This window comes from Pseudophryne corroboree, chromosome 3, assembly GCF_028390025.1.
Source record: "Pseudophryne corroboree isolate aPseCor3 chromosome 3, aPseCor3.hap2, whole genome shotgun sequence".
NCBI lineage: Eukaryota > Metazoa > Chordata > Amphibia > Anura > Myobatrachidae > Pseudophryne > Pseudophryne corroboree.
Genome location: NC_086446.1, coordinates 510,031,181 through 510,047,417, shown reverse-complemented (window position 1 = coordinate 510,047,417; position 16,237 = coordinate 510,031,181). Strand labels below are relative to the sequence as shown.

General features: G+C 48.8%; 2 protein-coding genes across 4 annotated transcripts in view; one reads left to right on the top strand and one right to left on the bottom strand.

Moving 5' to 3' along the window:
- The window catches only part of PIK3R5 (phosphoinositide-3-kinase regulatory subunit 5), a 241,652-nt gene extending 240,877 nt beyond the window's left edge, over positions 1-775 (bottom strand). For both annotated transcript variants that reach the window (XM_063961044.1, XM_063961045.1), the window contains exon 1: positions 662-775. The gene's annotated coding sequence lies outside the window, so the exon portion shown is untranslated. The remainder of the gene's footprint in view (positions 1-661) is intronic.
- The window catches only part of NTN1 (netrin 1), a 475,394-nt gene that overhangs the window by 90,372 nt on the left and 368,785 nt on the right, over positions 1-16,237 (top strand). The window lies entirely within an intron of this gene.

Here is a 16,237-nt window from a genome sequence, read left to right as displayed (position 1 = left end):
CGAATGTTTTTTTTTTTTTATAGACTAACTTTAATATAACTTTTCTATGTATAACTTTGTGTGATCTCTGTACAGAACCCTTAGCTTACTGCTTATTTGCTTCCTGCCCTTTTAAGCTCTTGTCACATGCGGCTCATTAACGCAGCACTCTTCTGTGTTGCTAAAAAGTAACCACGCAGGATAAATCTGGTGTACTTTCCTCAATCCAATTCCTGTCAGTCATAGACCACTACTGACTCAGGGTATCATCACGCAACAGATTCTTATGAATGACGAAGCCTTGTGGTAAAGAGGATCACAGAACAGGATGTCTAAAAACGTCACACTGTGGGGCAGTGGGCAGTGTGGGTCCTGCATCTCTAGTTATAGGGCAGAACAGAAAGGGCATAAGATCAGGAACCCATTACCCCCCCCCCCCCCGTGCCAGCATAAAATCTGTACTCCATAAAAGATATTAATGATTGTTTATTTTAAATTAACTTAATGGGGATGAATAGTTTTATAAAAGTTTATCAATTACTAATGAACAGGTCAGTGAAACCGGAACGTAGTTAATATACTATCTGTCGGGATCGAAACCATTTAACTGTCATTTGCTTTTTTTTGTACTTCCTATCATTAAGTCTTGGTGTCAGGTTTTGAAATAATCATTTGCACTTACCTTAAGGTTTTTCACAGCTTGGCTCCCATCACCTGCAGGTGCAGGAATTGGATTCAGTGGTCCCTAGAGATTCCAGGACCTCAGCTGACCCATGTCACACATGTTGAATGGAAACTGCTGTCTGAATGAGACTTGCTGGTGACAGAGGAGGGGAGGGTGATACAGGATACCACACACCTCGCATCCTCCCATAGAGGCTGGGCAGAGATAATGTTTAAAACAGGCTTCAATGTGCAGAGACCAGCCCTTCTGTACACAGTACTGCTACATTTACAATAACATATATTGTATGCATTCTATTTAATAATGATGTATTTGGGAATCATCTATGGAATCTTTTTGAGTTCTCTGACTGTATATATGAGGCCGTAGGCTTGGTGATTTATATAGGTCACATTAATCCAATTAGAGTACTAGTATACATAATACTTGATAAGAGGTGCTGGTACATTGTTCTTTATAATGCATACATTTCATAATAACTCTCGAACAGATGTTATGTCACGCCACAAAGCTGACGGAGGCACCGACCTCCAGGTAGTGTATTAATGTTACTTGAAGGTTAGGGGGAGGGGGCAGTTTATTAGTGTTGGGTATTACTAGTGATGTGATGGAAAAAACTGTTCCCTGGTTGGTGGGGGGTTGTGTGTTTATTACTGTGTGTTTTAGAACTTTGGGCCTAATTCAGACCTGATCACTGTTCTGTAAATTCGCACAATGGCCGATTATCGAAGGACTGCGCTTGCATACGGATTGTAATGCGCAGACGTGATGCCAATCCGTGAAAAAAATCCTGTTTTTTTTTTATTGCTAGGCGAACGCAGGTTGATTGACAGGAATGGGACGTTTGTGGGTGGTAACTGCCCGTTTTCTGGGAGTGTCAGGAAAAACGCACGCGTTTCAAAGAGTTTTCAGGGAGGAGTGTGATGTCAGCTCCGGCCCCTATCAGCCTGTTTGTATAACAAGTGAGATATAACTGTTCACAACTGCTAAGATCATTGTTAAATACACTTCTAAAAATAATTCCACGTATTCTTAGTGTAGCTGGCAGAGGCTGTTAGATGGTATAAGCGCAATAACAAAGGAACTGCTGATTTCTAGTATTATATTTTTTTCTAATCTTGGAACCGTACTGTGCATTTTTTGAATTTTGGAATTCTCTTAATTTTCGTACATTCTGATTTAGTCTGCTGCCTATTTGCTATAGAGATGATATTATAATTGGTTCCAGCTCATTGTTCCAGGATATTGTTTGTATTGGGACGATTCCCCCCCTGCCCCAGCGGTGACTTCTGTGGTACTTGTTACATAAATATAGGAAAGCTGCTCAATCAGATGTAATATCAGTCAGGTGCTAAAAGGGAGGGGTAATTCTGTGTAAGAAAAAACAATTTGTGTTCCCTAATGCACACTGAGTGAGTAATAAATAATACTACATAATAATCAGATAATACGGAGATCTTAGTTGCGTATATCTGCAGATATAGGGTTAAGCCCCCAGGCCGATCGACAAGACTTCTCCGTCACTGGGGGGTCCCTAATACTAGGTATGGCTCCGGGGTGCAGGACCCCATCATCCTGGCACAGGCCGGCTACCCCAGGTCAGCACACAGGTGAAAATTAACCTTAACACTTTATTAACACTCATGATTTTCCCTATCACTTTGTATATATTTTTGTACTTTAATCACACTTCACTTATATAGCACTTCTGTGCTTTTTATTAACCCTCATTAATTTTCACCTGTGTGCTGACCTGGGGTAGCCGACCTGTGCCGGCATGATGGGGTCCTGCACCCTGGACTCATACCTAGTATTAGGGACCCCCAGTGACGGAGAAGCCTTGTCGATCGGCCTGGGGGCTTAACCCTATATCTGCAGATATATACGCAACTAAGATCTCTGTATTATCTGATTATTATGTAGTATTATTACTCACTCAGTGTGCATTAGGGAACACAAATTGTTTTTTAGTACTTGTTACATAGACTTGCCCACACAAGCATATGTGTTGCCCCTGTCTTTTAGCACTTTATAGATAGGTTAATAATGTTGTAAATGTGTTAAGTTATAGTTAGGGAAATAGTAGCCCAAAGGACACTAAAATCCAAAGGTGTGTACACACGGTGCGATAGTACCTTGTGATTTTGACTATATAGTAAAAATTGCAAGGCAAGTTAGTGCAAATCGCAAGCTGTTAGTCACCTTGCAATACCGATGCAATACCAATGCGCGGTCCCACGGGGTCGGTTTCGCAAGGCTAGATAGACTAGTACTAGATAGTCAAAACTGACTTGCCTGCACAAAGTTTACTCAAAATTGTCACTTAGTGAAAATCGCAGATAGGGGTCATTCCGAGTTGATCGCATGAAGCAACTTTTTTCTGCTCATGCGATCAACCTGAAGCCGCCTATGGGGGAGTGTATTTTAGCATAGCAGGGCTGCGAACGCTTGTGCATACCTGCTGTGCTAAAGTTTCACGTAAAACAAGACCAGCCCTAGACCTACTTACCATTTGCGACGGATCCAGCGATGCAGGTCCCGGATTTGACGTCAGACATCCGCCCTCAAAACGCCTGGACACGCCTGCGTTCGCTGGACCACTCCCGGAAAACGGTCAGTTGACGCCCTGACACGCCTTCCTCCTGTCAATCTTCTTGCGGTCGCCGCTGCAACCGCTTTCCTCGCTTCCGGCAACGCCGCGCATGTGCAGTTCCGACCCGATTGTACCGCTGGGAAGAAGTGCAGCATGCGATCGGGTCGGAATGACCCCCATAGCCCTTATAGCAAGCACACATAGTCAATATCGCATAGTCAAAATCGAAGATAGCCAAAATCTCACCGTGTGTATGCACCTTAAGACCTTACATAATTTATTAGCTTGCAATCTAGGAATTGAATGAGACCCTGCTGGAAGAACGTGCAGTAAGATGGCATAATGCAGAGCAGGCACAAGGTGCTTGCTTGTAATTAGTATGAGAACTACAACCTTTTTGTGAATTGTGAAAGAGATGTTCTAGCTAAATTCATAACATAATCTATAGATTTGCTCTATAGTGTGGACTTCTACCACAGACAGCTCCCACCTTATTACTATGAGAGTTTTGAAAAGACATATTTAACAAGCTTTCAGCACGTTATTTAGAAAGCTGTGGTATTTGTTCTACTTCTGTCTTCATTTAGCTATTAGTTTCTCTATATCTACATGTTTATGTGGTTAGGGGGACTTAAGAAGCACACACCCTCCCTCCCCATCCCCCAGCTTCACATCTCTGTATTTGAAACAGGAACCAGCCGCTCTCTTTCATCAGCGATTTACTGTAAGTGCCCCTGTAAACTTACTAAGTGTCACATAGGGAAGATGAGTAAGGTGCTGGTTTTTACTCACTACCCCCGCCTCTCTCTCTCTCTCCTCTGCTTCTCCTAACTTTTTTTCTCTCTCTCCTTTCTCGATCTTTCTCTCTCCTGAGGAACCCTGCCGGAAACAGAGCTGCGATCTGTAGCTCATAGGCTACAACTGCCTACTGCTATCTGAAGATGGCGGTAGCCATGGGGGCTAATATCGAGAATGCTTTGCATTCCGGATATTGATAAATCTGGCAGCATCGCACTCCCTATAGAAACTTATGGGGGATGTGGCTGCCATCTGGAATGGAGGGATCCCTCCTTCATACATTCTGTTGATACTTACAATTTGGGGCTAACCACCAAAAACAAATGTTTTTGGGGAAATAACCGCAAATATTGGTTGATAAATGGGTGCTTCTCTCTTTATCTCTCTATTCACTTTCTCTATTCCTTGTTACTCTTTCCCCCTTGTCTCCCTTTCTTGTCCTCTCTCTCTCTCTCTCTCTCTCTCTTCTCTTTCTCTCACTGTGGGGTCTATTCATACTTTTGTATAAATTAGGTGTCAGGGCCAATCATCAGTGGCGTAACTACCAAAGGTGCAGGGGATGTGGCTGCTACGGAGCCTGCAGGGCCCCACCGCTCCCCTGAACCCAGTCATGCTGCAGCACTCTGTCTAGTACAGTCACAAGAAATTGGGTCCTGGGGGTCTTCCTGTGAGGCCACGCCTCCTTTGGTGACATCAGCAGGAGCTATCACGAGGCCATGCCCACAGTCCTTGAAGCCATGCCCCTTGGGGGCCGGGAGACAAGCAATCAAACATTTGATGTTTGGAGAAGGCCTCATGGAAGTCGAAATTGTCAAGGTAGGGGCGGCCAGTATTGTGTGTGTGTGTGTGTGTGTGTGTGTGAGACAGCCAGAGCTCTGTGCCCTCTCCCAGCAACGTTAACACACTGATGCACTGTCTATCTCCAGTACAGAGGCTGGCTGGGACTTCTACGGCATCTGAGAGTACCGGTTTCCCTGTGTGTGACATCTGACTCCACACTGGCAAAAAAAAGTGTCCCTCCTAACCTAGTTGCCTGTCACCTGCTGTCATGTGCTGGTTAGGTGTGACTGGTGATTGGGTGAGGGCTGTGAGATTATACTGGTACCTAAGGCAGCAGAGGCATAGCACACTTGGGGAGCAGGGCCGTTTCTAGCCAATTTGGCTCCCAGTGCGAGATTTAAAAATGCGCCCCCCCCCATTCACATAAAGAAAAATGCACCCCCCATATACATCTAAAAAGTAAAAGTATGCGCACGCCGAATGCGCGCGCTCCCGACAAGGGGTCGAGGCCTCGTTAAAATGGGCGTGGCTTCATTAAAATGGGCGTGGTCTCATCTGATCTCATCACGGCCACCACAGGGGGAAAAAAATAATCCCCATTTTTCACAGTACGGCAGGCACGTGTCCCCATTTTACACATTGCGGCAGGCACGTGCCCCCATTTTACACATTGCGGCAGGCACGTGCCCCCATTTTACACATTGCGGCAGGCACGTGCCCCCATTTTACACATTGCGGCAGGCACGTGCCCCCATTTTACACATTGCAGCAGGCAAGTCCCCATTTTACACAGTACGGCAGGCGAGAGTCCCCATTTTACACAGTACGGCAGGCGAGAGTCCCCATTTTACACAGTACGGCAGGCACGTGTCCCCATTTTACACAGTACAGCAGGCAAGTGTCCCCATTTTACACAGTACAGCAGGCAAGTGTCCCCATTTTACATAGCACGGCAGGCAAGTGTACCCATTCTATACAGTGTGGCAGGCAAGTGTCAAGTGGGGGGGGGGGAAGGTAGAGGGAGGGCGGAGAGATATACAACTTGCATATCAAGAGGCTCTTCCCGCTCCTTCCTCGCGCCGGCCGCCGGCACCTCCTCTTTTCAGCTTCGCTCCCCCTCTTCTTCCCGGGTACTCCTGCTGGGGGGAGGGGGCGGGATTTCGTGACGTCACGACGCAACCACGTCATTCCGCGAAACTCCACCCCCCGAGCAGGAGTATTCGGGGAGAGGTAGGAGGGGGTACTCAGGGACCCGCAAAGTGCCGCGGCGGGCGCCCTGTGCGGTTGCACGGCTCGCCCGCCACAAGAAACGGCACTGGAATGCATTCCAAACATATTCTTCTTCTACCCTGGAATAATAAATAAACAAAAAATTCCAAGCAGCAGCAATGGCTGCATATATCAAACAACCCCACACCCCCACCCCTTAAATAAAATAAGGTGACACTACAGGCTCCCTTGCACAACACCCTTTAATAAAAAAAAAAAAAAAAAAGGGAAGGAGGTAGGAGGGGGGGTGATGACATTGAAATGGCACCATTTAAAAATAAGATGAATTAGAGGATGTAGGCTATAGATGGGAGCCTGCACTTTTGCCCCCCCCCCCCCCACAAACACACACAAAAGAAAGGGGGGGGGGGGTAATTGCAGGCTCCCACCCATAGCCTACATTTACCTATATCCAGAAAATTGCCACAGCAAGCCAGCAGTCTGATTGTGACTGAGAGACTGCTGGCTGCAGAAAAGTCTGTGCAGTCCGGTCGGTGGGTCACTGACTGTGTGAGTGCTGCAGCCTGTTCGTCACTCACAGCCCCTAACACCGCCGCGGCCCGTGACGCTGCCTTTGAAAACCTGCCTGCCTCCAGCTACAGTGAGTGACAGAATCCTCCGCAGGGCCACCGTTTCTCGTCCTCCGCTCCGTCAGCTGCCCGAGCCGCTCTGCTCCTAACTTAAGTGACACACTTGTCACTTCTAAAATGGCGCCCACCCACTCCTCTGTGGAGTCTAACATTTTATAGTCAAACCCCGGCGTGTGATGTCATGGCGTCAATACGTCATGACGTCACAGCGCAAACGCGTCAATGCATAACTCCGCCCAGTGAGCGGAGTAAAACAGAGGGGCGGGGGGAGACAGGAGTGTGAAGGCAGCCGCTTGCTAGCAGGATCCGCGGCGGGCGCCCCGTGCAAATGCACGGCACGCACGCCTGTAAAAACGGCCCTGTTGGGGAGACAAGCAGGAGGCACATACAAATTCAAGTAAGCTAACACAAACTGTTTTGCTACTTGTAGCTTAACCCTAACTCCCCCTCCCCCCATCGCTCTCTCAGAGCGATGGGAGGGGCCCTTTGAAAATGTGGCTATGGGGCCTACAAAGGTTTAATTATGCCCCTGCTATTCATCAAGTTTTCTCATACGTCCTAGAGGATGCTGGGGATGCTTCAAGAACCATGGGGTATAGACGGGATCCGCAGGAGACATGGGCACACTATAAGACTTTGAATGGGTGTGAACTGGCTCCTCCCTCTATGCCCCTCCTCCAGACTCCAGTTAGATTCTGTGCCCAGTGAGACTGGATGCACACTGAGGAGCTCTCCAGAGTTTCTCAGAAAAATACTTTATTTAGGTTTGTTATTTTCAGGGAGACCTGCTGACTACAGGCTCCATGCATCGTGGGAGTGAGGGGAGAGAAGCGGACCTACTTCTTAAGAGTTCAAGGACTCTGTTTCTTAGGCTACTGGACACCATTAGCTCCAGAGGGTTCGATCACTACAGTACGCCTAGCTGCTTGTTCCCGGAGCCGCGCCGACAACCCCTCACAAAGCCGTAAGATAGAAGCCGGGTGAGTATGAGAAGATCAGAAGACTTCAGTGACGGCAGAAGAGGTACCGCGCAGCGGGCGCGCAGCGCGCCATGCTCCCACACATACCACAGCACGGCAGGGAGCAGGGGGGGCGCCCTGCGCAGCATGAGACCTCAAATCAGACTGTCATGAGTTATAACAGTGCCCCGGGCACTAGTTAAGGGACCCCGCCAGTATAAACATAGATTTAAGCGGAACTGAAGTGCGCCATGTAGTGGGCGGAGCTTAGCCCACACAGCTCTGACCAGCGCTATTTTCTCTCCTCAGAAGCTGCAGAGACGCTGGCCCTGTCCTCCGCACTGCCGTACAAGTAACAGGGTGAAAAGGGGGTGGGGGGGCCACAAATGTTTTGGTACTGATTTGTTTATATATAAAGCGCTAACAGGTCTGGGCAGTCATTTTACTGGCCTCAGTACCGGGATAGGCGCTGGATGTGAGCTGGCAGAACTCTCTCTGTGTCCCCATTGCAGGCTTTATTGTTGGTCTGTCTCATATAGACCCAGTGTGGTTGTGGGTGTCGGTACGTGTGTGTCGACATGTCTGAGGCTGAATACTCTTCCCAGGAGGAGGTTGGAGTGGGGACAGAAAATATTGTGAGAGTGACCGTGTCGGCACCGCCGATGGATGATTGGGTGAATATGTTGAGTGTTTTAAACGCAAACGTAACTAAGTTGACTAAGAGATTTGATAAATCTGAGTCTAAGAACCATACTTGGAGGAAATCCATGGAAGATGGATCACAGAAACGTGCATTTGCCCAGATAGTAGATACAGATACCGACACGGACTCTGATTCCAGTGTCTACTATAGTGATGCCAGATTACATCCAAAGCTGGCTAAGAGTATTCAGTACATGTTTGTGGCAATAAAAGACGTACTACATATTACTGAGGACCCTGCTGTTCCTGATACTAGGGTCTGTATATTTAAAGGAAAGAAACCTGAGGTAACGTTTCCTCCCTCTCATGAACTGAACGCTCTTTTTGAAAAGGCTTGGGAAAATCCTGACAAAAAGATACAGGTTCCCAAAAGAATTCCAGTGGCATATCCGTTCCCCTCTGGGGACAGGGAAAGGTGGGAGTCAGTCCCCACGGTAGACAAAGCTTTATCGCGTCTATCCAAAAAGGTGGCGCTTCCGTCCCCTGACACGGCAGCCCTAAAGGATCCTGCAGATCGTAAGCAGGAAATTAATTACACTTAAATCCATTAATATCACTACAGGGTCGCTACTCAGGCCTGCCGTGGCTGCGGCATGGGTGAGTAGCGCTATTGAAAGGTGGGCAGATAACTTGTCATCTGAGGTAGATTCCCTAGACAGGGAAAGTGTGCTTTTGACTCTGGGTCACATCAGGGACGCTGCAGCATATTTAAAAGAAGCTGTAAGGGATATTGGCTTTTTGGGTTCAAGGGCCAATGCCATGGCGGTCTCAGCAAGGAGAGCGTTGTGGATACATCAATGGAATGCTGATGCTGACTCTAAGAAGGCGATGGAGTCTCTTCCGTTTAACGGTAGGGTCTTGTTTGGCGATGGCCTCACTGTCCTGGTGTCTACGGCTACCGCGGGTAAGTCTTCATTTTTACCTTATGTCCCTGCACAGCAGAAGAAATCGCCTCACTATCAGATGCAGTCCTTTCGGCCCAATAAATTAAAAAAAAAGGACGTGGGTCCTCCTTCCTTGCTGCGAGGGGGAGAGGACGGGGAAAAAGGTCACAGGCTGTGGCAAGTTCCCAGGAGCAGAAGTCCTCTCCGGCTTCTACCAAATCCACCGCATGACGCTGGGGCTCCTCTGCGGGAGTCAGCTCCAGTGGGGGCACGTCTCAAATTCTCTGGGTGCACTCGGACCTGGATCCTTGGATAGTAGACATAGTAACCCAAGGGTACAAGTTAGAGTTTCAAGACGTGCCCCCTCGCCGATTTTTCAAATCGGCCTTGCCAGCTTCTTTTCCAGAAAGGGAGATAGATAGCGCTGCGATACTAAAGTTGTGTCAAAATCAAGTGATTATCACGGTACCCCCGTCTCAACAGGAGGAAGGTTTTTATTAGAGCCTGTTCGTGGTCCCGAAGCCGGATGGCTCAGTCAGACCGATTCTAAACCTAAAATCCCTCAATTTCTTTCTGAAAAAAATTCAAGTTCAAGATGGAGTCTCTACGAGCAGTGATCTCCAGTCTGGAGGAGGGGGATTTTATGGTGTCGGTCGACATAAAAGATGCCTACTTACATGTCCCCATATATCCTCCACATCAGGCTTACCTGAGATTTGCTGTGCAGGATTGTCATTACCAATTTCAGACGTTGCGGTTTGGTCTGTCCACGGCTCAGAGGATTTTCACCAAAGTAATGGCGGAAATGATGGTTCTCCTGCGCAAGCAGGGAATCACAATTATCCCGTACTTGGACGATCTCCTCATAAAGGCGAGGTCCAAGGAGCATTTGTGTAAGAATGTTGCTCTTTAACTGACGAATCTGCAACAACATGGTTGGCTCCTAAATTTGCCAAAATCACAGTTGGATCCAACGACACGGCTGTCGTTCCTGGGTATGATTCTGGATACAGAATTGCAGAGAGTTTTTCTTCCAGTGGAAAAAGCTCTGCAAAAACAGATTCGAAATCCAGCAAAGGTGTCAGTTCCTCACTGCACTCGGTTGCTGGGGAAGATGGTGGCGGCCTACGAGGCCATTCCGTATGGCAGGTTCCATGCCAGGGTGTTTCAGTGGAACCTGCTGGACCAGTGGTCCGGGTCTCCCCTGGACATGCACCGGAAAATTATTCTATCTACCAGGACCAGAATTTCCCTTCTGTGGTGGCTGCAGAGTTCTCACCTTCTGGAGGGCGCAGGTTCGGGATTCAGGATTGGATCCTGGTGACCACGGATGCAAGCCTCCGAGGCTGGGGAGCAGTCACACAGGGAAGAAACTTTCAGGGAAAGTGGTCAAGCCAGGAAGCTTGTCTACACATAAACAAACATTCTGGAATTAAGAGCCATCCACAACGGCATATTGCAAGTAGAACATTTTCTTCGAGGTCTGCCGGTCTTGATTCAGTCAGACAACATGACAGCATTGTCGTACATAAACCGCCAAGGCGGAACAAAGAGCAGAGCGGCAATGGCCGAGGCCACGAAGATTATTCGCTGGGCGGAAAGACATGCCAGCGGTCTTCATTCCAGGAGTGGACAACTGGGAAGCAGACTTCCTCAGCAGACACGATCTCCATCCAGGAGAGTGGGGTCTTCATCAAGAGGTCTTTGCAGAAGTGACAAGTCGTTGGGGAGTTCCTCAAGTGGACATGATGGCGTCCCGCCTCAACAAGAAACTTCAGAGATATTGTTCCTGGTCAAGGGACCCTCAGGCGATAGCGGTGGATGCCCTAGTGACACCGTGGGTGTTTTCAGTCGGTCTATGTGTTCCCTCCACTTCCACTCATTCCAAAGGTGATAAAAATTATAAGAAGAACAAGGGTTCAGGCGATCCTCGTTGTCCAGATTGGCCAAAAAGAAAGATCCCTGGCCTCTTCCTCTTCGGGAGGACCTGTTACAACAGGGGCCGTGAGTGTATCAGGACTTACCGCGACTGCGCTTGATGGCGTGGCGGTTGAACGTCAAATCCTAGTCCGAAAGGGTATTCCCAGTGAAGTCATTCCTACACTTCTTCAGGCTAGAAAAGAAGTAACGGCAAATCATTACCACCGTATTTGGAGAAAATATGTGTCTTGGTGTGAATCCAAGAAGGCTCCTACGGAAGAATTTCACCTGGGGCGTTTGCTCCATTTCCTACAAGCAGGTGTGGATGCGGGCCTAAAGTTAGGCTCTATTAAAGTACAGATTTCTGCATTGTCGATCTTTTTTCAAAAAGAATTGGCCTCCCTTCCAGAAGTTCAGACCTTCGTAAAAGGCGTGCTGCACATCCAACCTCCCTTTGTGCCCCCAGTGGCACCATGGGACCTTAATGTGGTGTTGCAATTTTTGCAATCACATTGGTTTGAACCTTTGCGCAAGGTTGAGTTAAAATTCCTTACTTGGAAAGTGGTCATGTTGTTGGCTTTGGCGTCTGCAAGGCGAGTGTCTGAGTTGGCGGCTTTGTCTCACAAAAGCCCCTATTTGATTATCCATGCTGATAGAGCGGAGTTGAGAACTCGTCAGCAATTTCTGCCAAAAGTGGTTTCATAATTTCATGTTAACCAGCCAATTGTGGTGCCAGTGGCTACTGACGCCTTGGCGGAGTCAAAGTCTCTCGATGTGGTCAGAGCTTTGAAGATCTATGTCGCCAGAACGGCGCAGATTAGGAAAACAGAGGCTCTGTTTGTCCTGTGGGCTCCCAACAAGGTTTGGGGCTCCTGCTTCTAAGCAGACTACTGCGCGCTGGATTTGTAATACGATTCAGCAGGCTCATTCTACGGCAGGATTGCCGTTACCGAAATTGGTGAAAGCCCATTCTACCAGAAAGGTGGGCTCATCCTGGGCGGCTGCCCGGGGAGTCTCGGCGTTACAACTTTGCCGAGCTGCTACTTGGTCGGGTTCAAACACCTTTGCAAAGTTTTACAAGTTTGATACCCTGACTGAGGAGGATCTCTTGTTTGGTCAATCGGTGCTGCAGAGTCATCCGCACTCTCCCACCCGTTCTAGAGCTTTGGTATAGACCCCATGGTTCTTGAAGCATCCCCAGCATCCTCTAGGACATATGAGAAAATAGTATTTTAATACCTACCAGTAAATCCTTTTCTCTTAGTCCGTAGAGGATGTTGGGCGCCCGTCCCACTGCGGGCTGTATCTGCAGTTTGGTTATAGTTACGCTCATATTGCGTGGAGTTCAGTCAGTCTGTGACTGTTGTTGGTCATGCCGTTGCATGCGTTGTTGTTGAATGCCATGTAGTACGGCGTGTTAGTGGTGTGAGCTGGTATGTATCTCGCCTTAGTTTTAAATAATTAAATAAATCCTTTTCTTCGAAATGTCTATCTCCCTGGGCACAGTTCCTATGACTGGAGTCTGGAGGAGGGGCATAGAGGGAGGAGCCAGTTCACACCCATTCAAAGTCTTATAGTGTGCCCATGTCTCCTGCGGATCCCATCTATACCCCATGGTTATTGAAGCATCCTCTACGGACTAAGAGAAAAGGATTTACCTGTAGGTATTAAAATCCTATTTTTTCGGAACTTAGGGGTGTTAATGTATGCCATCCTGAGATGGCATATAGCCCCTGATAATATTTTCACATCCGTCCCTGCTGTGTCAGCATACCTCTGGAAGCTGAGACCTCCGGCTACCCCCCTCCTACCAGCAGGGCAATGCAGACCTGTGTCCCCAGCAGGACCGGAAACGGCAACAGAAATCATGGGGCCTGGTACACTCTTTTTTAAAAAAAATTTTTAGGGGCCTTGGCAGGTACAGGCTGATTGCTTGTCCCGCATCCCACAGTGACCCCGCAGCCAGCCCGCACAGTGACCCCGCAGCCAGCCCGCACAGTGACCCCGCAGCCAGCCCGCACAGTGACCCCGCAGCCAGCCCGCACAGTGACCTCGCAGCCAGCCCGCACAGTGACCTCGCAGCCAGCCCGCACAGTAACCCTGCAGTCAGCCCTCCACACGGTGTCCATGCAGTCAGCCCTCCCCACGGTGTCCATGCAGTCAGCCCTCCCCACGGTGTCCATGCAGTCAGCCCTCCCCACGGTGTCCATGCAGCCAGCCCTCCCCACGGTGTCCGTACAGCCATCCTTCCCCCACACAGTGTCCCTGCAGCCAGTACCCCCCCCCCCCCCCACAGTGTCCCTGCAGCCAGTACCCTCCCCCCCCACAGTGTCCCTGCAGCCAGTACCTCCCCATAGTGTCCCTGCAGCCAGTACCCCCCACAGTGTCCATGCAGCCAACCCCCCGGGGGGGGGGGGGGAGTTCAGACTTTAGTAAGATATTTGACATGGTCCCACATCGCAAACTGTTAAATAAACTTGAAAGCGTGGGATTGGATAACAAAACGGTTAAATGGATGAGAACCTGGTTGCAGGATAGGAAACAGACAGTTGTAGTAAATGGAGTGCATTCTAGCGAGGGAAATGTTACTAGTGGAGTAGCCCAGTGATCTGTACTTAGGGCTTAATTCAGACCTGATCGCAGCAGCAAAATCTTTCTCTAATGGGCAAAACCCTGTGCACTGCAGGTTGGAAAGATATAACATGTGCAGACAGAGTTATATTTGGGTGGTTTATTTTGTTTCTATGCAGAGTAAATACTGGCTGCTTTATTTTTACACTGCAATTTAGATTTCCGTTTGAACACACCCCACCCAAATATAACTCTTTATGCACGTTGTATCTGCCCAACCTGCAGGGCACATGGGGCCCGATTCAGACCTCATCACTGCTGTGCGTTTTCGCACAGCGGGCAATCGTTGATAGAATGCATATGAGCCACAATGCGCACGTGTGTCAGCAAACAGGCATTGCCAGACAGCGACGGACTGCACACAGTGGAAAAATCATTTGATGGGGAGTGTGGTGCAAACAGATTTGCACCTGTCCGCTTACTGAGGGATTTTTTGCAGCTCTGCGTACACATACGATCACACATTTGCACGCGAATATACACTCCCCCTTGGGCGGCGACTATCTGAACGCGGTACAACAAATTTAGCAGCCCAGCGATCAGGTCTGAATCACCCCCTTGGTTTTGTGCGCCCAGCGCTTCGTTTTCCTGCAGTTGTTACTTGGTTCAGTACTGCCTTGTTACTTGGTTAATTACTGCATTCTTACTTGGTTAAGGGGGGCATTCCGAGTTGTTCGCTCGTTGCCGATTTTCGCTATGCTGCGATTTGTTGCTAATTGCGCATGCGCAAGGCAAGGCACGCAGGGCGCATGCGCTTAGTTATTTAACTAAAAACAGCAGATTTGCTGTGGATTCTGCAGCGCTTTTCAGTCGCACTGCTGATCAGTGAATGACAGGAAAGGGGCGTTTCTGGGTGGTAACTGAGTGTTTTCCGGGAGTGTGCTAAAAAACGCAGGCGTGTCAGGGAAAAACGCGGGAGTGTCTGGAGAAACGGGGGAGTGGCTGGCCGAACGCAGGGCGTGTTTGTGACGTCAAACCAGGAACTAAACGTACTGAGCTGATCGCAATCTGTGAGTAGGTCTGGAGCTACTCAGAAGCTGCAAAGAATTATTTAGTAACAGTTCTGCTACTCTTTCGTTCGCTAAGATACAATCCCAGAGGGCGGCGGCCTAGTGTGTGCAATGCTGATAAAAGCAGCTAGCGAGCGAACAACTCGGAATGAGGGCCTAAGTACTGTTGTTCAGCCGTTGCTGACTTGTTTCAAGCTGGTTGGCTTGGATTTCTGTTATGCGTGAGCTGTTGTGAATCTCACCACTATCTGTTTATTTCCTTCTCTCGAAGTATGTCCGTCTCCTCGGGCACAGTTTCTATATGGAGTCTGGTAGGAGGAGCATAGAGGGAGGAGCCAGCCCACACTATTAAACTCTTACAGTGCCCATGTCTTCCAAGGGACCCGTCTATACCCCATGGTACTAATATGGACCCCAGCAGCCTCTACGGACTACGAGAAAAGGATTTACTGGTAGGTAATTAAAATCCTATTATTTCACCACAAGTAGTAAAACTATTTGGTGAATATCTAGGGATCTTAATGACTATGGGCCTACACACTTGTCGACCCGCCGCCGAGCTGCCCGACGGCCGATGCGGCGGCGGAGGGGAGGTGACGGCAGAGTGAAGTTTCTCCCCCCCCCCCCGTCACTCGGCTCCATAGCAGTGCATGCTAATATGGACGAGATTGTCCATATTGGCCTGCATGCGTAAGCGGCGGGGCACCAAAGATAAATGAGCACGGGGCCATATCATTCAGTGTTATCTTCCAGTGTGTAGGACCCATAATTCAGACTGGATCGCTGCAACAGCTGCGATCGCAGTCTGAAGCCCTTTGGGGGGTTGCGTGTGCTAAAAGCAGCTCAGGGCTGCGATCGCCTCTTCCTGATTGACAGGCAGAGTCGATGCTGTTGGAGGGGCGCGGATCGGACAACGCAGGCATTTCCGGGACGTTGTGGGGGCAGGAGGCGGCTGCATGACGTCACGCGCAGCCGCTACGACCCGGGATGCAGTGGGTAGCCGCCTGCCAGCGCAGCTAGGCTGCGCAGGCAGGGAGCTACTCGACAGGTGCAAAAGCATCACCACCGTGCAATGCTTTTGCAACCGTGCAGTGGGTGGGCAGAGCCTGACATGCTGTGCGTCCCCCCGCATGTCAGAGAAACTGATCGTAGATGAGCTAAATTTAGCACATCTACGATCAGATCTGAATCACACCCTAAGAGAGTTGGCACTTTGTACCAAGCAAATTATACCCTCTTGCTAGTCTCATAAATAGTCACTCAACTACTTAAAATAATATGATTATTTCCTGGTTTGGCTGCATTATTTCTGTTAAGATGAATATAAATATATTACATTGCTGTACTTTTTTCAAACGCTACCTAGCCACAGTCCACTCCAAAGACTGTCTCTTTTTGGGAAGGTCGCCTTGTCTTTGAAGGAATTTATCTCGTATG